Source organism: Hypanus sabinus, chromosome 11 (genome assembly GCF_030144855.1).
Source record: "Hypanus sabinus isolate sHypSab1 chromosome 11, sHypSab1.hap1, whole genome shotgun sequence".
NCBI classification, from domain to species: domain Eukaryota; kingdom Metazoa; phylum Chordata; class Chondrichthyes; order Myliobatiformes; family Dasyatidae; genus Hypanus; species Hypanus sabinus.
In genome coordinates, this window is record NC_082716.1 from 26,588,714 (window position 1) to 26,614,398 (window position 25,685).

The 25,685-nt window shown below is 40.1% G+C and overlaps 1 protein-coding gene across 1 annotated transcript in view; it reads left to right on the forward strand.

Moving 5' to 3' along the window:
* Nucleotides 1-4,920: 4,920 nt before the first annotated feature.
* LOC132401776 (paralemmin-2-like) overlaps nt 4,921-25,685 on the forward strand; it is a 128,664-nt gene continuing 107,899 nt past the window's right edge. The window contains exon 1 of the mRNA XM_059983969.1: nt 4,921-5,019. The gene's annotated coding sequence lies outside the window, so the exon portion shown is untranslated. The remainder of the gene's footprint in view (nt 5,020-25,685) is intronic.

The following is a 25,685-nucleotide window of genomic DNA, read 5'->3' on the forward strand; positions in this document are numbered from 1 at the left end:
GACTAGACCTCTTCCCACCCTGTTGCCTGTAAAATTGTTATTCCCTTTTCTCAATACCTTTGTCTCTGCCACATCTGTTTCCAGGATGAGGCTTTCCTTTCCAGAACATCAAAGGATGGAGTTTCCCTTCCTCCACCATTAATGCTGCCCTCACCCACATCTCCTCCATTTCCTAGATATCCATGCTTACCCTATTTTCTTGCCGCCTTAACAGGGATAAAGTTCCTCTTGTCCTCACCTACCACCCCATGAGCCTCCACATCCAGCATATCATTTTCCCCAACTTCCACCAAACAAATCTTTCCCTCTGCTTTCTGCAGGGATCACTCCCTCTGTGATTCTCTTGTCTATTCATCCCTCCCCAGTAGTCTCCCTCCTGGAATTTATCTGTTGCCCATTCACCTCCTCCCTCACCTTCATACAGGGTCCCAAACAGAACTGCCAGGAGAGGCAACACTTCACTTGAAAATCTGTTGGGATTGTCTACTGTATTCGATGCATCTGATACTGCCTCCTCTACGCTGGTGATGCTGTGTCTGTGCAACTACGTATCAATTAAACAAAAGCACGCACATGGGAGATGGCTTTAACTGGTGTATTCAGACAGCAGCAAGAGAAAGAGAGAGGGAGAGAGATCAATACGCATGTGTAGACAACAGATGAATGCACATAGGTAAGTTATCAGTCCATACATACTGCTAAGGGGAATCATTGCTCTAAAAAATAGATCCATACATTACACTTCCTCCTCCTTTAGATTAATGTAATATAAAACTGTATAGGTACAAAACATTCAATTTCCCTTGCATAAACCGTATTCCAAAAAAACATGCTTTCACAATAATGGTCCATCACTGACTTCACTATAGTAAAGATTCAGTGTTTTGGGTGGTGCTCTTTTTCTTGCAGGATGGTGCCACTGGACCTGTGGAGTGACATCGGGTTTAGTAGGTGTCTTATCAAAGCCAATGTTCTTGCAGAACCTCTGGATCCATGGAGTGGCATTAAATTTGGCAGGTGCTTTGTCAAAGGAAACATTCTTGGTTTCTGATGCCACATGGCTGTAGGTGACGTGATCATCACTGAGAGGTAATTCTAGTGACTGCAATGTGTCCATCTTGTTAGATGCAGTTGACTCCATCTTGTTCTTCAGATGAGCATTCAGTATCTCGTCCACATGGCGTGTCCATCTCCAACATCGACTGTGAAGAACAGTGGTCCAGTTCTTGTAGCTATCCTACCAGGTATCCACTTGTCCTCTCAGTAAGCATGCTCTAGGATTTCCTGTCCAATCATGAAGCTCTTTGCTGCTTCACTTGGCAACTGGCTGAACTGTTTATTCTGCACTTCCCTCCATGGATCTGGTTTCAGGAGGTCTGTGCAACATCTCAGATTCCTACTCATGAACAGCATTGCAAGTGTTTGCTTTGTTGTCGCATGAACAGAGTTCCGATACACAAAAAGGAAATTGTCCACCTTGCGCTGTAGAGAAGTGTTCTCATTGTCCATAACTTTAATGGACTTCTTGAAGGTTTGGATAAACCTTTCAACTAATCCATTCATTGCCAGGTGGTGAGGAGCTGACTTGAAATGTCTGATGCCATTTTTCTTCATCAACAGTCTGAACTTTTCTGATGTGTATTGTGATCCATTGTCACTCACAGTTTTTTTCAGGTAAGCGATTTCTGGTGAAGATAGGACTCAGAATGGGAAGTCTTTTCTGAGGTGGTTGACTTCATTAGAATGACCTCCAGCCACTTTGAATGATCACTCAGAACTATGGAGTCCATGAATGGCCCAGAAAATCAATATGCACTCTTTGCCAAGGTGACAACAACCACTCGAATGGGTGCAACAGTGACTGTGGGTGTGCATTTTGAACTTTTTGGCATCCCAAAAGGCTTTAAGTCAAGTCTTCAATCTGTCTATCTATTCCCGGTCACCACCTGTAGCTCCAGGCGAGACTCTTCATCTTATCTGTACTCAGGCGTCCTTCATGCTGGTCTCTACTACCATCTCATTAGCATTAAACAGTTGTGACAGTCTCTGGTTGGTGCTACCACTTGGGGTGCAGTTACTTGTTGTTGACACATTAAGAGTTTTGATTGTGTGCCTGTCTAGTTGGATTTTTCTCAACCATTCACGTCTGAAAAGTGCAGGCCTTCCACTTTTCAACACATAAAGCTCTAACTGCTGATTTTGGCCTCCAAACATCACATTCACTTTCATTGGCTTTGGCACCTGCCTTTTTCACTTGCGTAGGTCTTTAGCATCATTAAGGCCTTCTCTAATGGTAGCTTAGAACACAGTCTGTTGTAGTCAGCCTCTGACCCTGTATCCAGCTTCACTTTCAGTTTTACACCAGACATATCTGTTGTGATTCATATGATTTTGTGATCTGCTTCGGTAATACTATGCAGTTCTAGGCATGACAGTTCACCTGTTTTGTCTGATTCTGTTTCACATTCAGTCACTTTATGCATTTGCTAGTTTTGTGTTTGAAACCTTTCACTTGTTGTCATTTTTGTCTTTGGTTACACTTTTTGTCTGCCTGCACACTCTCTCTGAGTGACCTTGTCTATGACAATCTCTACAGACTTTTTCTTGAACCAAGAGTCATTTGAATCATGGGACAAATTGCCACATCAATTACATTTTTGGCTTTTTGCACTATTCAGGGCATTTTGTGCATTTCAAATGTAACCACTTTTTCTGTAGTTCTGCTGCATCCTTGGCTGCAGTCTCTAATGATATTGCAATAGTCAATGTCTGTTCTAAGGTTAGGTCTCCTTCTGTCGGTAGCCTCTTTTGAGTGCTTTGACTATACATGCCACATACAAGCCTGTCCCTTAATGTATCAGAAAGTCTAACTCTAAAGTCACAGTATTGGGAAAGTTTGTGCAGTTCTGTAATGTATTCAGAAATGCTTTCATGCTTTGACTGGTTACTTTTGTGAAATCTAAATGCCTCAGCTATTACCAGTGGTTTTGTGCTCAAGTGATTTTGTAAAATTGCAGTAATTTTGTCCTGTCCTTTCAGGGGTTACCAGGTTGTGTAAGAGACTGTACGTATAAGCACCCATTAAGCTAAGAATCTTGAGGGCTTTCCTCATCCACATTATTCACATTACAATACAGTTCAACCCTCTCAATACAGGTGCCCGCCCTTAAAAAGATAGAGTGCTCCTATGAAATCGTTCTTAAGCCAAAATGATGTAAAGCGAAGAACCATTAATTTATATGGGAAAAATTTTCTTAAAAGCAAAAATCCTCTTTGTAATGCGAAAAAGATTACTAATGTAGGTCTCTTGTAAAAAGTGAAGTGGAGTAAAGTGAACATTCGTAAAGCAGGGGACACCTGTATATGACTCCCAGCCTTTATTAGCATTATGAAATTATTCAACTTTCCCAACTAAAGCCATCGCCACATTATTTTCACTTCTTCTTTGCTCGTTGTGCGTCTTTCACTGGGTACTAGACATATATTCAAGCGTCCCTTTCTTAGCATCTGTGACAGCATACTCCATATTGTTTAACTCTTTCCTCTCGCTGTCTCATCCTGTAATCATCCCATAACTGCCAGTGCAGTTGGTGATATTCGCTGACATTCAGGTTTGTACTCGTCGCTAATTTGTTGTGTCTGTGCATCTGCATATCAATTAAATAAAATCATACACGTGGGAGGTGGCTTTAACTGGTGTATTCACGTTACAGTGAGTGTGACAACAGATCAATGCACATTGGTAAGTTATCAGTCTGTATGTAGTACTATAGGGAGTCATTGCTCTAAAAGAATTAGATCTATACATTGTAAGAGTGATCTGATGAGACTGGGGGCCACTTTATTGAGCACCTCTGTTCCATCCATCTAAAGCAGGAATACCCAGTGGCCAACCGTTTTATTTCCAATCCCGTCTCCGTTCTGATGGCAACAATGAGGCCACTGCTCTCAGATTGGAGGAGCAACACCTCATATTCCGTCTGAGTAGCCTCCAGCCTGATGGTATGAACATCAGTTTCTCCAACTTCCAGTAATTCTTCCCCTTGCCCCCCCCCACCAGCTTTTACAATTCCCCACTCTGTTCCCCCCTTAACTCATTTCTTTTCCTTACCTGCCTATCCGAAGGAATCTCTCCACCTTCCCTTTCCCTCATGGTCCACTAGCCTGCCCTATCATATTCTTTCTTCAGCCCTTCGTTCCACCCATCAACTCCCAGCTTCTTCATTCACCCTCCCCACCCACCTGGCTTCAGTTATCACCTTCTAGCTTGTCCTCCTTCTTCTTTTGGCATCTTCCCCCTTCCTTTCCAGTCCTGATGAACATCTTGGCCCAAAATATCAACTGTTTATTTCCCTCTATAGGTGTTGCCAGACCTGCTGTTCCTCTGGCACTTTGTGAGGATTTTGCATTTACTGCAACCCTCTGGGGAAAAGCTGTAGAAGGGGAGTGGTTAATAGAAAAGGAAAGGCAGACAAAGTTGAAATCAGAGGGAGTCAAAATTACCCAGACCCTGTGTCAGAAACCAGCTCTTAACAAGATTATTTAAAACTAAAAGTAACAAAGAAAATGCCACATAGAAATAATGCATTACAATTTATATTTATGTGGAGATATGCTTTGATTTATATCCTATCAAATCTCCATATAAAAGTAACAAAAACTTGTCTTCTTCAATTGCATAATACGGAAGTCAAATAAAAAATTGAACTCTTTCAAATTAACCACTAATGCAGATTTCTTCAGTTGCATAGTTCTTGGGTGTAACTGAATTTCATATTGATAAGGGAGCATAAGTTTTACTGCGTTTAATTTCTGCAGGATAACTGAGTTGCTGTAAACCATAGCTTTCATTATTCTGGTAAATGATTTCCTGTGCCAGACTGTGACCTGAGGAATTTATGATATGTTGATACATTACAGCACTTAGCAGCTGTGAGGCAAAAATCTGAGGAGCTCCCTGACTGAACACTTCACTCCACAAACAGGAGAGGAAGCCTTCACCCCTCTACTACCTTCAAGGTAAGATCAGTGACAAACCTGACATTGAATGATAAATCTGCCTTCATTTATTTTTCTGCTGTTTTCTTTTGCTGTGAAACTTGTCAAAGTTTTATAAAACTTTCGTATTCAATAGTCAAGCTCACTTCGGCAAAGGTTATTCAAATCAACCTGGTTAAACATTATATTGCTAAGACTGGAGCTCTGTAAGATTCTGATTAATATAACAGGCAAAACTAATGTTAATTCTCATGGTAGTGTACTTTCAAAGCAACGTCATTTCATTAATTCTGGCATGGTTTGAGATCACTGACGCAGCAAGCTTTCAACATACTGAACATCCTTATAGATGTGTTCTCAAAGCCAAGTAAGTGTTTATGTGATACAGTTAACTGCCTGAATCGTTCAGCAGTCTTGCCCTGAGCTCTTGTCAAGTATTGATCGTGAATGTCCTTCATTGTGTCTGGACCAGGAAGATGTCTTTGCAAGTACTGAACCTTGATCTCTGCACAAAAAAAATCCACTGAGAAAATATAAATGACAGCTTTTCATTTCAGTGTGGTATCTCTCCTTCCTGCATGTGTCAAATCTGCTATTTTATATATCTAAAGAAATATCTTTCAATCTGTTGTGACCTTATGTTCCTTCAAAATTTAAAGCGATTCCTGCATTAATAAAAAATGATCAATAGTGCCTGTCTGACAGTTATTATTATACAGCATCAGATTAAAGTTTTTCTGAAATACTTCTCAAAAATTTGCTGGCAATCTGTAGCATCCTTTTATCAGTATCTGTCTGAAAGCTGAAAAGGTGGGAAACACGTAGAAAGTCTGGCAATGTTAGTGACAAGGTAAAACAGGGTAAGTTTTCAGATGTATGAGGGTGGGGCTAATACCACCATTAAGTCCGTTAGTCCATAAAACCATATGATATAGGAGCAGAATTAGGCCATTTGGCCCATTGTGTCTGCTCTGCCATTTTATCATGGCTAATGCAATTTTCCATTTAGCCCCAATCTCCTGCCTTCTCCCTATACCTAGTCATGCCCTGACCAATCAAGAATCTATCAACCTGTGGTGAACTACATATACCTGTCTGGACACGCCCCCTCCCCCCCCCCCCCCCCCCCCACCGCTGACTGCTCCTGTTGCTTCTCCCACTGACTGTGGCTCCTCCCACGGACCCCGGTATAAAGGCGATTGGAGACACAGCCCCGGCCTCAGTCTCCAGGATGTAGTGTGATGGCCACTTGCTGCTTGTTCTTTCTTCCAGCCAATAAAAGCCTACCTTAACCCACATCTCAGAGTTATTGATGGTGCATCACAACCTCTGCCCAAATATGTACGGAAAGACTTGGCCTCTACAGCTTGCTGTGGCAAAGAACTCCACAAATTCACCACAATCTGGCTAAAGTAATTCCTCTTCATCTCCGTTCTAAACGTACGCCACACTATTCTGAGGCTGTGTCCTCTGGTCCAAGACTCTCCCACGATAGAAAACATCCTCTCTACATCCTCTCTATCAAGGTCTTCCACCATTCGATAGGTTTCAATGAGGTCTCCTCTCATTCTTCTGCACTCTAGTGAATACAGGCCCAGAGCCATCAAATGACAAGCCATTCAATCTTGAAATCATTTGCGTGAACCTCCTTTGAACCCTCTCCAGTTTCCACACATCCTTTCTAAGATAAGGGGCCCAAAACTGCTCACAATGCTCCAGGTGAGGCCTCACCATTGCTTTTTAAAGTCTAAATATGACATCCTTGCTGCCCTTAATGCTGCCTCATCCTGACCTCATTGGAGTTGGTTCAGTCTGTGATGGAGGAGATGCCCACAGTACAGGCAACTTTTGTCTAAAATACCACTTTTCCAGCTCCTGTTGGAAGTGCATAAATCTATTTCCCAAAAATAATGCATGATCCTTTCCCAATATATAATAACTTCCCCATTTTGGGGACTGGAGTTTACTTTCCCTGGCCTGGAATATTACTGCTGCCTTCATTGGATTCACTTGTACCCTGCACCTCATCTTTTTCGATGTACTAAACTGCAGTGAGATCTCACGTTCTGACAGAACCAAGAACTGACACTCTACCACCCACTTTCCACCGGGTGCCCCCAAAACACAACACACCATGCCCTGAAATCATTGGCCTTACAAGCGGAAGGCAAAGTTTCACCCTCGTAAGGCTGAATGGAGAAATCCCAAAACTGATGGCAACTGGACAACTATAAATCCTTAAGAAATCTTAGGTCTCCATTTCTGAGATGTAACCTGTTCTTGGGCATCGATGAATGACACCTCAATTCCGTCACATGTTTAGAAGGACACCTATCTGGACTTTATACCAGGTCGATGTCTCCACACCCATACCTACCTAGTCTGGATGGAGAGGTTGGAATATAAACAATTCCCAGCTCCAGAAGCATGGTCAGAGTGGGAAAATGGAGACAGAAATTCTGATGTTGCTCTTTGGAACACAATCTCCCTAAAGCTTAAGAGCAAGTAATGCCTGAGGCCCTGAGCATTGTCCCTGACATTTAGTTTCTTTTAAAAATTATTGAATAAGGTAAATTATTACATTAAAAAAAAGAAAATAGAGTTAGATAAAAATAATAAACACAAGGGATTCTGCAGATGATGGAAATCCAGAGTAAACCTACAAAAAGCTGGAGGAGCTCAGCAGGTCAGGCAGCATCTATTGAAAGGAATAAAAAGCCAGTCACGATGAAGGGTTTTGGTTGGAAACATCAACTCTACATTCCTTCCCATAGATGCAGTTTGACCTGCTGAGTTCCTGCAGCATTGTGATGTGCTACTTAAATAAAGATTAATTAATTAATTAATTAAATCATTAAGATAAACACACATAGTATTAAAAATAGAGAAGAATCTACTTATGTTTAATGTCTGAAACCCATCAGGCTTACTCTGCTGAGAATCTGAGAGGTGATTACCCAACAAGCATAGAGGTTCAACATTTAAAACAACTTAACATCTTTTTGGTACTTCTTGTTACCCTGAAGCACAATGGATATGTTTTAAAGGTGATATGAATAGTTCTATAAGTTGAACCTTACAAGTGGAATTCACCCTGGAATAACATTCTCCAACAAAATATCTCAAAAACTTCAATGGAAGCCAGCTTTGTGAGTCTTTAAGATATGACCAAATGGTGGAATAATCTCCATGTCAAAATTGAGAGTAATCTCTCTTTTTACCAATGTTAAGTAATGTCCATGATTTGCTATTTCTACATTGGCCCTACACTGAATTTTGCAGCATATTGAATGTGAAAATGGAACTCACACCTGAATTCTATGCAGAAACCAGTAACAGGGTGTAATGCTCAATCATTGGGTTTAAAAAAGCTTGACTGTAGACAATTTAGAAAGCCAAATGCCATTCAGTTTCAAAACAGTTGCAATTACTTCGCTCTGTTAAATGTGTCACTAAATGCATGGATCTTAAACCTGCCTCAATATGTAGTCAGTCTTCAATTTTCAGTTACAGATCTGCAAATTAATAATAAAGTTTAGTGTTGGAGGGGTTAACCCATGGAACATTCTTTATAAAGGGTCTATTGTACGTTATTTCTGATCCCCAGGGTGATTACAGCCGATCATTTCCTTTTGGAAACTGAATTGAAAAGGTTTCTGCTTAAAATGTTACATTGCGGAAAAAGTGACATATAGCCATATGTAGAGGAAACCATGAGTCAGAAGGTAGCAACATTCACAAATCTAAACTGTAATGAAGGAAAAAAAATAAGGACCTGCTGGTTTCACAGAGCTGTGGATTAATTCATGTAACTAGGCCAGAGGTGCAAATGTTGCACTTCAATGAAATTTAGTTTGTGATGCAGCAAGGGCGATGATTGCACTGACAGAGGGAAGAGGCATGTCAAAGATTGGACTCAAAGCTTCAACCTTTGAACAACGACAGCATGTCAGATCCAATCAATTGAGTGTATATTCTGAACCATTGAGGTCATTGCAGTAGATTTAAAGGACGATCCATTATCCTCAAAGTAAGTTTGCCCATGGATGGCTCATAAAAAGGCCAAAAAAATGTAGAAAAAACATAAATGAGTTTTTAAAAAAATATTTTCACATTTTGAAATGCTAAATGCAAATATAACATAAAGGTTAAATTTTAAAGATGATTTTCATTTCTATATCTTTGTCAGTTGCATGAAGAAATACCTTCAGTACCTCCAGTACCTAATAAAGTGGTCACTGAATGTATTTTCATGGTCTTCCGCCGCTGTAGCCCATTTACTTCAAGGTTCCATGTGCTGTCCACTCAGAAATACTCTTCTACACTCCACGGTTGTGACACATGCTTATTTGAGTTACTGCCACTTTTACGTCAGCTTAAAACGGTATGGCCATCCTCCTCTGACATCTCTTATTAATAAGATGTTTTTGCCCATAAAACTGCTGCTCACCAGATGCTTTTTGGTTTTTTTTTGCATCATTCTCTGTAAACTCTGTAAAGTCCCAGGAGATTAGTGATGCCTGAGCTACCACAACCACCCCATATGGTACTAACAATCATTCCACGGTTAAAGTCACTTAGTTCCCATTTCCACCCCATTCTGATGTTTGGTCTGACTATGTCTACCTTTTGACCATGACTTCATGTTTTTATGCATTGAGTTACTGCCACAAGATTGGCTGATTAGACATTTAGAGCAAGCTGCACAGGCATAAATAAAAAAGTGGCCTCTGTGTGTTTATGATGCATCCTGTGATAGCATTCCCGGTCAGAACTTTTCAAAGTTGTTATTGAAATATATACTTAAGTTTTAAGATATCACTATTTAATAGAAAACTTTTGTTGATCATACATGTCCAAATTTAAATTTGCAAACTTTTTTTTATCTTCGAAGCTTAAATATTGTACTTTATTGAAAATCTTCATATTGGTCCTGCTGGATATAAGAACAAAATATTTTTGATATAACATGTGGATATTGGTTTTTAAATGAACTAGGAACATTTATTTATAACAAAAATATTACAGTCATTTCACATCAAGACAGAAAACACCTGCTTCAATTTACATTCAGACTTAAAATAAAAGTTTCTAAACCTCTGGTTCCATGCCTCCTCCTTCTTCTTCTTCATGTGCCTTGTGCATTACACGCTTGGGCGATCATGGCTCTCCACATCGTAGCTTCAATGATATCTCACACAGTGTCCATATATTTTCTTCTTTGCCTTCCTCTTCCGCGTTTCCCAGGCATACGGCCTTGCAATGTAGGGCAGCCTATTTCTCCCTTTCTGATGACATGGCCCAGGAAATTAAGTTTCCTTTCAGTTAGTGCTCTCATTAAAGATCTTTTGATATGGGCATGTTGGAGTACTGTCTCATTAGTTACCCTATCTCTATATGATATTTTCAGCATTCTTCTAAGGAGCCACATTTCTGTTGTTTATAAGTTTCTTCGGAGTTCTGGTGTTATAGTCCATGTTTCAGAAGCATACAGCAAGATTGACCAGATGTAACATTTTAGCCGCCTCAGCCTTGTTGTCATAGAAATGTGTCTGTTGGTAAAAACGGGTTTCATTTTTTGGAAGTTGGTTTTGGCAATGGCAATTCTTCTTTTTATTTCTACTTCACTTCTAGCATCTTGTGATATAAAGCTACCAAGGTAATTAAAGCTGGTCTTTTGTTCAATCTCTTGGAAACTGATGTATAATTGTCAGTTGGGAGCATCCTGTTGTTTCGATATTACCATACTTTTGTTTTTTTGCAGTTGATGTTTAGATCAAAATCTGCACCTGTTTGTACTACTTTGTCTAGGAGGATTTGTAGGACTTCTGCAGCACTTGCTATTAGGGTGGTATCGTCTGCATATCTTATATTGTTGATGTTAACACCTCCAATCTTATCCCATCTAGGTCTTCTATTTCTCTGAGAATCATTTCACTATAGATATTAAATAATTCCATGCCAGCTGTCAGTAATTACGCTGAAATTCAGTTAAGGCTTGGAGTGATGTTTACTCCCATATACGTACTTACAGTCTTCACTACCAACTTTCTCTATCCATAACTCAGATGTACTACTCATGTCAGAGAACAAAATGTTTTGATCTTTGTGTCTTTTATAATATCTCTGGATTAAAAATGACAGGGCTGATGGGTAACTGTAAAATTACAATTTTACAGTGTGCAAGTATGACCTCAGATGAAGTATTGTGTTCTTTCATTGCTTGGAAAAGGTACAGAACAGAAGAACAAGTCAATCTTGTATAATATGCCATAGGAAAGATTGCATAGGGCTATAGGAATGTGCTGGACTTGAAAACCTCTTTGAGTTATCTGGCCTCATATTTTCCCACTTCACATCTCAAATCTCTTTTTGTCTAAAATCTGTTCAATTCCCTCTTTAATTTGTTGGAGGTATCCAGTTCCAAATTGTTCTGGGGTAGGGGACCTGTGAAAGTTAAATACAAGCTGTTTATGCTGCTCATCTTATTTTATATTGGATTCTGCAATCAGGTAAACTGATATTTTACCGTCCATGAAAGAAGCTTTTAAGGAGGGAACCAGAATGTGGCTGCTAAAAATAAAATAGCAATGTAAGTTTAAATATCTCCTTCTCAACAGTGTACAGTACCAGAGGGCAGAAAGATAAATCAATCCACAGTAAGTTTAATGTTTTTTTCTGATTGAGTTCTTTAATTGAAGAGAAGATCCATATTTAGAAATTACCTGGCATCCCACCAAATTAAGAAGTTGATATCAACTTCTTAATCCTATCTCCCTTTCTCTTCACCATCTACACCTCGGACTTCAGCTACAACACAGAGTCTTGCCCTCTTCAGAAGTTTTCTGATGACTCTGCCATAGTTGGATGCATCAGCAAGGGAGATGAGGCTGAGTACAGGGCTACGGTGGGAAACTTTGTCACATGGTGAGACCAGAATCATCTGCAGCTTAATGTGAAAAAGACTAAGGAGCTAGTGGTGGACCTGAGGAGGGCTAAGGCACCGGTGACCCCTGTTTCCATCCAAGGGGTCAGTGTGGACATGCTGGAAGATTACAAATACCTGGGGATACAAATGGACAATAAACTGGACTGGTCAAAGAACACTGAGGCTGTCTACAAGAAGGGTCAGAGCCATCTCTACTTCCTGAGGAGACTGAGGTCCTTTGACATCTGCTGGACGATGCTGAGGTTGTTCTACGAGGCTGTGGTGGCCAGTGCTATCATGTTTGCTGTTGTGTGCTGGAGCAGCAGGCTGAGGGTAGCAGACACCAACAGAATCAACAAAGTTATTCGTAAGGCCAGTGATGTTGAGGGGGTGGAAATGGACTCTCTGACAGTGGTGTCTGAAAAGAGGATGCTGTCCAAGTTGCATGCCATCTTGGACAATAACTCCCATCCACTCCATAATGTACTGGTTAGGCATAGGAGTACATTCAGCCAGAGACTCATTCCACCGAGATGCAACACTGAGCGTCATAGGAAGTCATTCCTACCTGTGGCCATCAAATTTTACAACTCCTCCCTCAGAATGTCAGACACCCTGAGCCAATAGGCTGGTCCTGGACTTACTTCCACTTGGCATGATTAACTTATTATTTAATTATTTATGGTTTTATATTGCTATATTTCTTCACTATTCTTGGTTGGTGCGGCTGTAACGAAACCCAATTTCCCTCGGGATCAATAAAGTATGTCTGTCTGTCTGTCAATATTATCAGTAGTGTTCATAGGTATTTAGAAATCTGGCAGAAGGAGTTTCAGCAATTGAATAGAACAATTCTGGAGTAAGTTGGAATACCCGTCACCGGCTTGCATAAGTAAAGATTCAGCAAGAGCAGGGTAAGTCAATCTGCCACCATCTACAAAAAGCACTGCAATGACTCAACTAGAGTACACGGATACCATCTCCCAAATGCAATCTCAACCACCCGGAAGGAGAAGGGCAACATCTCTGAGATGTGTTCTCTCCACCAACACACTCTCTCACCATTGAGCAACTTCTCCTTCGATTTCACCCACACATACAGCTGTTTGAACCCACGTGGACCCAAGCTTTGCCACCACTTCTGGTGAGACACTTGGAATAGTCTTTATTTCATTCCTAATGAGACCACTCCAAATCCTGTACATCAACAATTACTGAACATCAGTACTCTTCTCTTGATTCATACACAACATAAACATTTCATGATTTTTGCTGTCAACTTTCATCTGTCACTTTAATTCTCCATCCTTCACTGGTCTATCTACCCGATGCCTCTTGTACTACAAAAACAAAGATCAACGAATTTTAAAGAACAGAACCTTACACTTCAGTTATATTGTAGCCCTCTGGGTTTAGTACTAAAATCTACTACTTAAGTTAATTTATTTTCTCTTTATCACAAGTGGCTCTTTCTATTCCAAGTTCTGATGAAGGAGAAATAAGTTATCCAGCTGTATTCTCTCTCTCTTTTCCCCCCACTCCTCCTCTCCTCATCCCCTCTCTCTCCAACCTCTCTCTCTTTCTCTCCCTCCCTCTCTCTTTCCCTCCTCCCCTCTCTCCCCCTCTCTCTCCCGCTTTTCTCTCTCTCTCATACACACACATACATCTATTTGTTATGTTCGTATCTTGACTAGCCTTTTCTACAAGTAATGTAGTTTACTTGTATTAATCTTTCAGAAAGCTGTGTTAAAGGATGCTAGGATGAGGTTGAGATAGGAATTACTCAGGTATTACTTTATGGTGTATTCTAATTTGAGGGAGAACGACATATTAAAATGGGCCTTGTTTTCTGAGAGTCAATCATAAGTATTTTAATTTAGTATATTTACTAAAAAGATCCATTGATAACAGATAAGCTGCAACAATAGATTTCTCTAAAGTAACATTGTGAACCAAGCCCTTTTTAAATTCTATTACAGGATGTGGACAATAGTGGTAAGGTCAGTAGTTATTGCTTTTCCCTAACTGATCTGGGGAGTTGATAGTTAGCCACCCCTTTGAACTGCTATAAATTAAGCCTTCTTGAATTTTGTTTCAAAAGTCTTTACCACTACATTTTGTTCCAAGACAAATGTTCCCTGATATGAATCCACTAGCTGGACCTATTTGACAATCACCTTTATTGCAATTTTGGAATTGCTAACATTCAGATATAAAATTGATACAGGTGGTTGGAGAGATGCTGAAATTAATTTGGCTACATATATCAAGATTTATACTTAGAAAGAGAGTCGATTCTAATATTTCAACTATCCCTGACAAGTGATTCTATCAATCAACATGGTATTTCCTGCCACGGTTTTGAAAAAGCTATATTTTGTGGGATGTTAAAACAGGCAATTGAATTACTGTCACCAGCTTTGCACTATTGCCGTGGATTAGTTTAATTCCAAAAATTTTCTGGAGGCAGAGTTTACCCCAGTGGAAACACATTTAATTTGTTCAGCAACTTTCTCACCAGAAGACCACCGTCTGTACAGATCGGAAATAGCATCTCCACTTTGCTGATAATCAACACTGGCACACCTCAAGGATGTGTACTTAGCCCACTGCTCCATGCTTTCCATACCCATGACTGTGTGGCTAGACACACCTCAAATGCCATCTATAAATTTGCTGATGACAGCTATTGATGGCTGCATTTCTGATGCTGATGAGAAGGCGTACAGGAGTGAGATAGATCAGCTAGCTGATGGCGTCACAGCAAAACCTTGCATTCAATGTCAGTGAAACCAAAGGATTGATTGTGGACTTCAGAAAGGGTAAGATAAGGGAACATACACCAGCTCTGATAAAGGGATCAAAAGTAGAAAGAGTGATCAATTTCAAGTTTCTGGGAGTCAACATCTCTGAGGATCTATCCTGAGCCAACATATGGATGCAGTTACAAAGAAGGCACAACAGTGGCTATATTTCATTTGCAATTTGAGGAGTTTTGGTATGCCACCAAAGAAACTTGCAATTTTCTATCGATGAACAGTAGAGAGTATTCTAACTGGCTGCATTACTGTCTGGTATGGGGCGAGGTGGGGAGTGAAATGTCACTGCATAGAATTGAAATAAGCTGAAGAAAGTTGTAAACTCAGTCAGCTCATTAATAGGCACCAGCCTCCTCAGCATCTAAGATATCTTCAAGGAACAATGCCTCAAAAATATGCATCCATCATTAAGGACCCTCATCACCCAGGTCATGCCCACTTATCATTGCTACAACCAGGGAGGAGGTAAAGGAACCTAAAGGCACACATTCAATTATTTAAGAATAGCTTCTTCCCCTCTACCATCTGATTTCTGAATGCACATTGCACCCATGAACGCCTCCTCACTACTTTTTCTTTTCTCTTGCTCTTTTTTTGTACTACTTATTTAACTTTTCAAATACATATATACTTCTTACTGTAATTTACAGATTTTATTATTATGTATTGCAATGTACTGCTGCTGCGTAACAACAAATTTCACAATGTATACCAATGTATGCCAGATTCAGCTGATTTTGATATATATAAGTATCTGTCCTGTTATTTAGAATCTTGGTTCCTTAAGGTGTTTTAGCCAGGGCTAATAGTGAGGATAAACTCCCACTACCTATACCCTCAACAGTGTGCAACTTAAATGGCCTCTGACAACCAAGCCCTGCTCCTGGCCCTCACAAGTGGCTTAGCTACTAATCCCAGTTGAACCATTTCTACTGACAGGAGAAGGGGCAAAGAGGAGTTACTGGTGTGTTAAAACCAGTCACTTTGGGCAGATGGTGCTTGTCAAACCTCCGCTGCCTCACGGCTATGCACACTCATGAGGAAGGCTTCAGGAGTAAACCTTGAGGGAAAATGCAGAGCTGGAATTCCTAAGGCAGTCCTACACTGAGTTCACAAGAATGATTCTGCGAATGAAGGGGTTAACATATGCCGAGCGGTTGGCAGCTTTGGGCCTGTACTCACTGGAATTTAGAATAATGCCGGGGGGATCTCATTGAAACCTACTGAATGTTGAAAGGACTAGATAGGGTGGATGTGGAGGGGATATTTCCTGTGGTGGGGGAATCCAGAACTAGAGCGCACAGCCTCAAAACTGAGGGGTGACCATTTAGAACAGAGGTAAGGAGGATTTCTGTTTTAGCCAGAGAGTGGTGAATCTGTGAAATGCTCTGCCACAGACTGCGGTGGAGAGCAAGTCCGTGTGTGTATTTAAGGTGGAAATTTATAGTTTCCTATTCATTCAGGGCATCAAAGGATCAGGTGGAATGGTGGAGCAGACTCGATGGGCTGAATAGCCTACTTATGCTGCTACGTTTTATGGCCCTAAGGAGTTCAATGCTGACCACCAATTCCTTTGACACCACTGGTGCCAAACTGTATCAGTCTCTGCCATTCCTTTGGATTCAGCAGCTATGTGGAGAGCCCGCTACACGGGCAACAGCTTGTTCTCCATATCATACTGCTCTGCCTTGCGTACCACGTAGACAAGGATTTCAAAATCCATGGTCGGAACCAGCCAATGGAGGGCCTCTATTATTGTTGCTGCTAACTAGTTAGAGAATAAAAACAGAAGTGTTGGAAACATTCAGCAGGTCTGGCAGCAGTATGCAGAGGGAAAATAGAGTTATCACTTCAGTTCAAAGCACTTTCATCTGAATGGCTGGTACGGATGTTGATAATGACAAGTTCATGTCCCGCTGTGCTCTTTGCGCAATTCTTTGACTTCATACGGCATTGGCTCTATTCAGAACTGTTCTGCAGCAATGAATGTAATATTTGTTCAGCCTATTTCTCAACTTCTCTCATTGTATGAATGCAAATGTAGCAACTTCTCACCAGTCCCAGCAGACTGCAGTTCCCCAGGTTATGACATTTCTCCACCATGAACCACTCCGAGCTTACAGCTGTATCAGAGCATTTTAATGAATTTATGCTCGAAATAATGGGCTCACCCGCAGAAGGGCAAATTAGAAACATGTCCATAGACATACCCTACACTGGATATACATGACCCTTCCTCCATGGGGCAGAAGATACAAAAGCCTGAAAGGATGTACCTCCAGTCTCAAGGACAGCTTCAACCACCCCCACTCCCCATTACTGATATAATACATTTGACTTTCTATTACTTAATGATGTGACATTATTTCCCAATGGGCAGAAACTGTGGAGAGGCAAGAGTGGAATATGATTTCCTTGGCTACCCTTTCCACCTTCCCATTGTTCTCAGTTGATTTAAGGGAAGGAATGCACTGTTTCCTTCCAGGTGCTTGATACCTCCTGGTGACACTAGAGGGAGCTGACTGTCTTGTTGGCGATAAAGACAATCAGGGAACAGATCTGCTACAAGGATCCAGCTACATCTGCAGAATTATTCCCAATTGTAGATAGTAGCAGCTCAGTTGAATTCCAGCACCAGGACACCGGTGCTGTGCTGGTGGGCCAATATGGCCAAATAGGGCTAAGACAAATTTCACAGCTTCACCAGATCCCAGATTGGGAACTTCATCTCCTTAGTGGAATTAGACTTCCTGTAGATACAGCACAAAAACATGCCCATCAGACCACTCAGTGCATACCAAAGTTCAAAGTAAGTTTATTATCAAAGTACATAGATATCACCATATACAACCCTGTGATTCATTTTCTTGTGGACATACTCAATACATCCATTATAGATTAATAACCATAATAGAATCAATGAAAGATCATTTGTCTTTTGTTCAACCAGAGTGCAAAAGGCAAAAAAAACTGTGCAAATAAAAAAAGTAACAATAAAAATAAATAAAAAAGCAATGAATATCAAGAACAGGAGAGGAAGAGCCGTTGAAAGTAAGTCCATAGGTTGTGGGAACATTTCAAAGATCCCCTTTGTGAAGTTATCCCCTTTGGTTCAAGAGCCTAATGGTTGAGGGATAATAACTGTTCCTAAACCTGGTGGTGAGAGTCCTGAGGCTCCTATGCCTTCTTCCTGAAGGCAGCAGTGAGATGAGAGCATGTCCTGGGTGGTGGTGATCCCTGATGATGGATGCTGCTTTCCTGCAACAGTGTTTCATGTAGTCTCAGTAGTTGGGAGGGCTTTACCCACAAAGGATTGAGCCCTATCCATTACTTTTTGTAGGATTTTCCTATCAAGAGCATTGATGTTTCCATACCCAGCTGTGAGGTAGCCAGTCCATATCCTCTTCACTACACATCTAAAAAAGTTAGTCAAAGTTTTAGGTGTTATGCCGAATCTTCGCAAACTCCTGAGCATGTCACTAAACTAGAGATTCAATCTGTCTAGAGGCTGCATGTTTCTGTGAGGGAATGAGAAGATGAGACCAAAGTCATTCTATCCCTTGATGGTGTATGTCTATACCTAGGTTTGGGTACTGCATTATCAGTAAGGAGCAGCCCAGAAAGCACAGGTGATAGGGAAACACTGGCTCTGTTATTTAATCTTAGCAGAGGTTCTGCAGTCGTTGTCTCAGAATCCTGTACCCTTCCTACAAATGGGTCTGGATTCTTCAGTCTGTGTTGGCTTTCAGTAGCTTCAGAAGTGGGCAACAGCTGATCAAAATGCCTTCTCCAAACGTTGTGGTTACTAGTTGCCACTGTGTATGACACAGGACTAGTTTGGGCCTCCTCCACAGCAAATAGCCACTTTGTTCCAGAGTTGCAGTTCCGAGCAATTACTTGCACCTGCTGTGAAACATCGGTACTTGCCTTTCACGTGTCTCTCTGCTTGTTTTTCACTATCTGTTTTGTGGTCCAAGGCCGTCAAGCCCGGTGCGAAGCTGTCTTTTCATCTCTGCCGTGGCTGGAGGCACTTTGGTGGTGCAAGAAAGTGCTGAAACATTGGTTGAGGGATCCACTTCTGACTGAAGTCTTATTGAATCTTTGCAAACTCCTGAGGAGGAGGAAGTGTCACCTTGCTTTCTTTGTAATTGCACTTACCTGCTGGGCCCAGGACAGGTCCTCCAAAATAATGGCACCGAGGAATTTAAAGCTGCTGGCCTTGTCTATCTCTGATTCTGTAATGGGAACTGGCTCATGGACCTCCGATTTCCTCGTCCTGAAGTCAATAATTAGATCCTTAGTCTTGCTGACATTGAGTAAGCGGTTATTGTTATGAGACCACTCAGCCAGATTTTCAATCACCCTTCAAACAACACACACTCAATGCTGGAGCAGCTCAGCAGGCCAGACTATGGAAAAGAGTACAGTCAACATTTCAGGCTGAGACATTGTGAGTGTGTATTGCTTGGATCCAACTATCAAGCACTCATTTACACTAGTCAAATTTCGAAGTTCAAAGTAAATTCATTATCAAAGTACGTATATGTCACCATATACTATTCTGAGATTCATTTTCTTGCAGGCATTCACAGTAGAACATAGAAATACAATACAATCAATGAAAAACAAAGACTGATAAACAACCAATATACAAAAGAACAAGCTGTGAAAATACAAACAAATAAATAAATAAACAACTATATATATGAATAATACTGAAAGGATGAGCTGTAGAATCCTTGAAAGTGAATCCATAGCTTATGGAATCAGTCAGTGTGGAGGTGAGTGAAGTTATCCACACTAATATTCTAACTCGTTTTTCTCTCCCCATCTTCCCATTAATTTTGATCTTCCTCTGTTCCGTAAGCTCAATGCAGGGTGATCAACTTGCTTAACCTGCACATTTTTGGGATGTGGAAGGAACCTGGAGCCCGTGGAGGAACCACACAGCCATTCCTTTCCACTCCTGATCACGAGTCTTGGCCTGAAACGCCGACTGTTTATCCTCTGATAGGTGCCGCTGCTGAGAATTCCTCAGGTATTTGTGTGCGCTGGTCACAGGGAGGGTTTGCAAACTCCAGACTGACAGCAGCAGAGCTCAGCACTGAGCACTGGTTGCAAGAACTGTGCGGCAGTAACTATCCAAGCTGTGCTATTGCGACACCCATAGAGCATGTACAATTACCCCCTTTAACATGAATGGGAGGAATCATAAATATATACTTCTATTTGATTTGGCTGAGCTAGTTTAAATATATTTTTGAGCATGCATGTGGGCAAGCTTTTGATTTTTAATTTTTAAAAATAATTTTATTTTTATAAATTTATCCACTGACAGTTTCCATATGGGTTTTAAATATTTGTGAATGTCAAAGGCATTTACAGATATTCAACACCAGAGACAGAATAGACAGCTGCTGATCCTTGGGTGAGGCCACATCAGCTGTCAAGACCATTCTGAGAGGGCAATGAGGCAACTCGTACTGCACTACGTCATGCGAACATGCCGGGAGCTGGAGAGCTAGCGGGGACCACACTGGAAGAATCAGCGTGGCTCAAGGCAGGATGCCTGACAATCTTGGAAGAGTTGAAGATCTACTGCCATTATTCAACTGAAAATATTTCTAGTTGGGGCATTTTTGTATGTATCTCAGCATCTTTTCATTGCCATGAGTTACATACTTGAGTATAATATATGTATATAAAGTACATTTATTCTTTAGCTGATCTGTTTATCAGCCCAACAAAAATCAGTCCATTCCTACCAAGGAGAATAATCTCTCATTTCTTTATCCTTCAAGCTTAATGCAGTTTATTGTTTGTCCTTCTCCCTGTGTTCTAATTGAGGTATATGAGAACTATTCATGGAATACTAAGTGATGGAATACCATTAAAACCTCCTGGGAAAAGGAGCAATGAACAAGGTAATAAATGAATGAGAGTACTTTGTTGGACTTGAATTGAATCCAATTTGGCTGTGTAAGCAAGTTGTACACTGATACAGAACATCATGGTATTAAGAAGTATCAGATATCAAGATCAAGGTCACCATTCAGAGGGGACCTCAGTTTAGGCTGAACATTAACAAAGATAGATCAGCGCTTCTGACTGAATAATACATAAGAAGGAAGGTCAAAGGTTTTAAACTATTTCCTAAATCATTTAGTAACACATAATTCAATTTTACAAACTGTGCATCTGACTTAAATTCTCTTCATCTCAACATTCTGCAGATATTATTTTGAAGTCTAAAGTGAAATGCAAATAATCAATTTTAGTTCTTTCCATTTTTCTTTGGATGTCATTGTTTCCCAAGTGATATTCAATGATTTTTCAATGCCAGTAAAGAAACAGAACTTTTCTATGTTTGAAGACTCTGAAATATCAATTTCAATATCCCTCATTAATTTTGTCACTCTCTATTCACCGATCCCCTGCATTGAATGGCTTTATTCTGGTGGGAGTTGGTCTGATACTCCTATGACCATCAATCAACATATTATTCTCACAACGTCCAGAAATAGAGAGGGTGGCCACCTCTTTCATGAGCTTCTGGCCCTGTTCTTGGATTTCATGAAATAGATATATAAAGATCTTACAAATGTTTTCCAGTCTATCCATGGTTTTGCCCCACCCTAACTTAGTAATGCCCTCCAGACCTGTAACCCTATGAAATATCTGTGTGCCTCCAATTTTGACCTCTTGTCCAATCACAGATTTAAGCACTTCGTCGTTGACAACCATGCCTTCAGCTGTTGAAGCACTAAGCTCTGAAAATTCCTCTATGAAGCTCTTTCTATCTCTCTACCTTTAAGTCTAAAAAGTTGCAGAGAACAGCAGAGCTTCATTATTAGTTCATTATATCCCATGACTTCATTTCTTGTTTGATAATGCTTTTTGGTCCACTTTTCCATTTTAAGTGAAGTTAGTGTGCTTATTACAGTTCTTGCTATAACCAACTTTACAGATGCGAAGTCTTAGCCTCAGTGTATTCGCAAAGCAATATACCACATTGCATGCATTTCCAAATACAGTGGGTCCAGTTAATTAGAACACATTGGAACCAGTACATTTTGGTCCAATTAAGCAGCTGTCCCAATTAGCCAAATAGTTAAGTAGGTAACTGTCTAGAAATAGATAAAAAAGTATGAAAAACACAAACTGAGTAATAAATTATGTATTTAAATGAAATGCACAATAAATTAGAACACTATCGTAATTCTACAAAATTATATAATTATTAGTTATTAGTTCCCAATAGTTATGAACGGAATTCATCCAGTCTGTACAAAGAATAATACCAATACAGATATCAAGTGCAGATAATGGACTACATTCACACAACTTTATCAGCGATTGCTTCCTCCACATCTTCATTTTCATTGTAACATTCAAGATGATTGTCGATAACGTCATCATAGTCTTAACTGAAATAATTTTATTTTCACTCCTGGACATTTCTGGCATCTCTAAGCCTGAATGTTTGAAACCACAGTGAGGAAACCAGTTCTGAATTGTTTTACAGCTTATCTCCCGCCAACTATCAGTGACAAAAATCACTTTTTTTTTTAAACACAAACACACGCAACTGATGTCATTTAATAACTGTTCTCTCTAAGCATAGCATAGCATCTAATGGCCACAAAATTGTGCACAGCTGATGCTATTTATAACCCATGTGGCAACAGTCTCCTGCCTTAATTATTTCTGAAAATGAAATTAGTAAAATATTACTATTTTTTCACCAAAAATTTCTGTTTGACATTTATTGACTGAAATAAATGCCAGGAGCACTACCTTTACAATGTCATCTGTACTACTTGAAAAATATTCATTCAGCATTCAAGTAACAGTTACAGTCTGCTGATTATTCATGAGACGTGTTGGTCAGTAAAGTTAAGGTTGAGAATTTTAAAAAGTTGCTATGAATTTAAATGCACATGCATTGTTTCAATGTAGCTGTACTTTGTAGAGAAGGAGGTGCGGGAGCCTTCGCTCCCACACCTCCAGATGCATGAAGAGTTATTACTCTGCATCAACTAGGCTCCTGAACCAGAGTGGATAACGTCACTCATCTTGTATATGAACTGGATTGCACAGCCGATGGACTCACTTTCAAGGGATCTTCAATATTCATGTTCTAAATACTATTTATTTATTGTTTATTTGCGTAGCTTGCCTGATTTTGCACATTTTTTGGCATACTTTGTGTGTAGTTTTTCATTGATTCTATTGTATTTCTCTTTTCTACTGTGAATCCCTGCAAGCAAATAGATTTCAAGGTAGCATATAGGGACATATATAAAGTATACATTCATAATACATTCACTTTGAACTACCTTAAGTTAGACACTATTAAGTGAGCAGCAGGTTTGGGCTATTATATCAACTCTTCATAACATCCCTTTTGGGAGTCACTCACTAAAACGGTGATACTAATGAAATGGATTGCATATGATAAGGTCCATTCTTACGAGAGAAATGAACACACATAGCAAATATATATCTAGACGAGCAAATAAACTCGATTTTAAATCTTTGGTCCTCCAGCTCACTTCCACTCAGACCTATCTGTCTGTGGGCTCCTCAAGCTTGAACTAGGTTACAATGAAACCATTTCAAGCTTGAGTAGTAATACCTCATCTTCCTTCTGGATATGTGGCAGCCTTTTGGACTCAATATCAAATTCTGCAACTACAAATAACTCCCCTTTTCTGCCTGTATTGGTGCTCGTCATTTCTAGTGTAAGCTCTCTGTGATATTAACTTGTCACTTTCATTCTATTAGCACAGCCTGACCTGATGCCCATTTTCTATAGTTGGATATTTTGCATCCTTTCACACTAATTATTTATATTATCATTCTGCAGCTCTCCCCTTTAATCTATTAGGGCAAGAGTTCCCAACCATTTTTTTATGCCAATGGTGTCATAATTCCTGTGGCTTTCCATAGAGCATTGAGCTTCTTGGGCTTTTGAGCATTTAATTTTCATTATCTTAACTAGAGTTATTAGGCCCTGGTGTTTTCAGTTTAATTTTGTCAGGCTAATTGTGGCTGGCGCATGGTTCCCATTTGATGATTATTTAAAGAGGGCTCTCATTCAGGGCCTCAGTGGGGGTTAATGTGTTGGAGACGGTGTGTTCTTGTGGAGTTGCTTGGTTGTGCCTTTGAGGTGCCGATTCTGATGTTTAACCTCTTGTTTCTGTCTTGTCTCGGGGATCCAGCTGTTCCTCCACACTTGGGTCCAATCCTTTGTGAGTGCATGACAAATGGCTAATACCATTAAGCAAGGGCTTCACAGACCCCAGGTTGGGAACCCCGGCATTAGATGATGATATCTATAAATTATCCCCAGAGTAGTCCTAGTCTCACCCTACTGGAAATACCATAACTCCATCACAGGCACAACCCCTCACCACCATCAAGAACATCTTCAAAATATGGTACCTGAGAAGATGGTATCTATCTCAGGACCCTCAACATCCAGGGCATGCGCTCTTCTCATCACTGTCATCAGGGAGGAAATACAGGACCCTTAAAACCCACACTTATTGTTTTAAAACAGCTCCAACCCTCTACCATCAGCTTTCTGAAAAATCCATGAAACCATGGACACTACCTCTCCATTTCTTCTTTGTTGCACTATTTTTTATTTTGCAACTTGTAGTAATTCTTTATCTTGTGTACTGCTGCATAAAACAATGAATTTCACAACAAACGTGAGTGATAATAAACCTTATTCTGATTCTAATTCTGATATTCCCCTTGTCTTTTCCATTTACACCCAGCCTCTGCAACTTGAAAATAACTTATATTTTGTCTTTCCCAATTATAGTGGGGATAGTCATTACCTGAAGCAGTAACTATTTCTCTTTGTATAAATGCTGCAGCATTTTTATTCTGAAGCCATTTACTTTGGCTATATAGAACTTTTTTTATTTTGTGAAAGGTCGATTTGGCTCCTTTAATCCTTTCTATACAGCAAATAAATGAGTCCCCTTGTTAAGAATCATTTATCCAACATCTGAACCATAATTTGCTTCATGATGTGTGGCTCATAGAGGCAAATAAACCAGTGGTATTATGTCATAAATAATAAATAAGTATAACATACAGTATTATGTTATAAAAATACATTTATGGCAATAAATAATTCACCAAATACACCCACTTGAATGCTTTGGTGAGAAAACACTATTATAGTACTGGATGCACCAAGACACAGTGGATAACAATTTTTTATGAGGATGTAAGATTTAGTGCAGGAGTAAGCATCTGGTCCTTTGAGCGTGTACTGACAGTTAACATGTTTATGGCAGGCCTTCTGCTTCATCAGCAAGGATGTCATTAAGCTGGAAAGAATGCAGAAAAAATACTTAAAGGTGTTGCCAGGACTGGAGAAATTGAGTTACAAAGCAAAGCTGGATCAATTGTGACAGTATGTAAAAGTTCAAAGTTGTGGAGTTCTGGAAAAATCTTGTTGAATTAGGCCAGAACAACCTCTGATTCAATGTCAGTAAATCCAAAGAGCTAATTGTTGACTACAGGAGGAAGAAACTGGAGCTCCATGAACAAACCCTCACTAGGGGATCGAAAGTGGAGAGGGTTGGTAACTTTAAATATAGTGGTGTTCTCCTGTCAGAGAATCTCTCCCAGATCCACCACAAAGAAGGCACAACAGCACCTCTACATTCTTTAAGTTTGCGTGGATTCAGCATGTCATCTAAAACTTCGACAAACTTCTATTTATGCACAGTGGAGAGTATCCTGACTGGTTACATTATGGCCTTGAATGGAAACAACAATGCCCAGGAATGGAAAAACCTATAGGAAGTGGTGGACACATCCTAGTCCATCACAGGAAAATTCCTTCACCAACAGTGAGTTAATATACATGGAAATCTGCCACAAAAAAGCATAAAGGACCCTCACCATCCAAG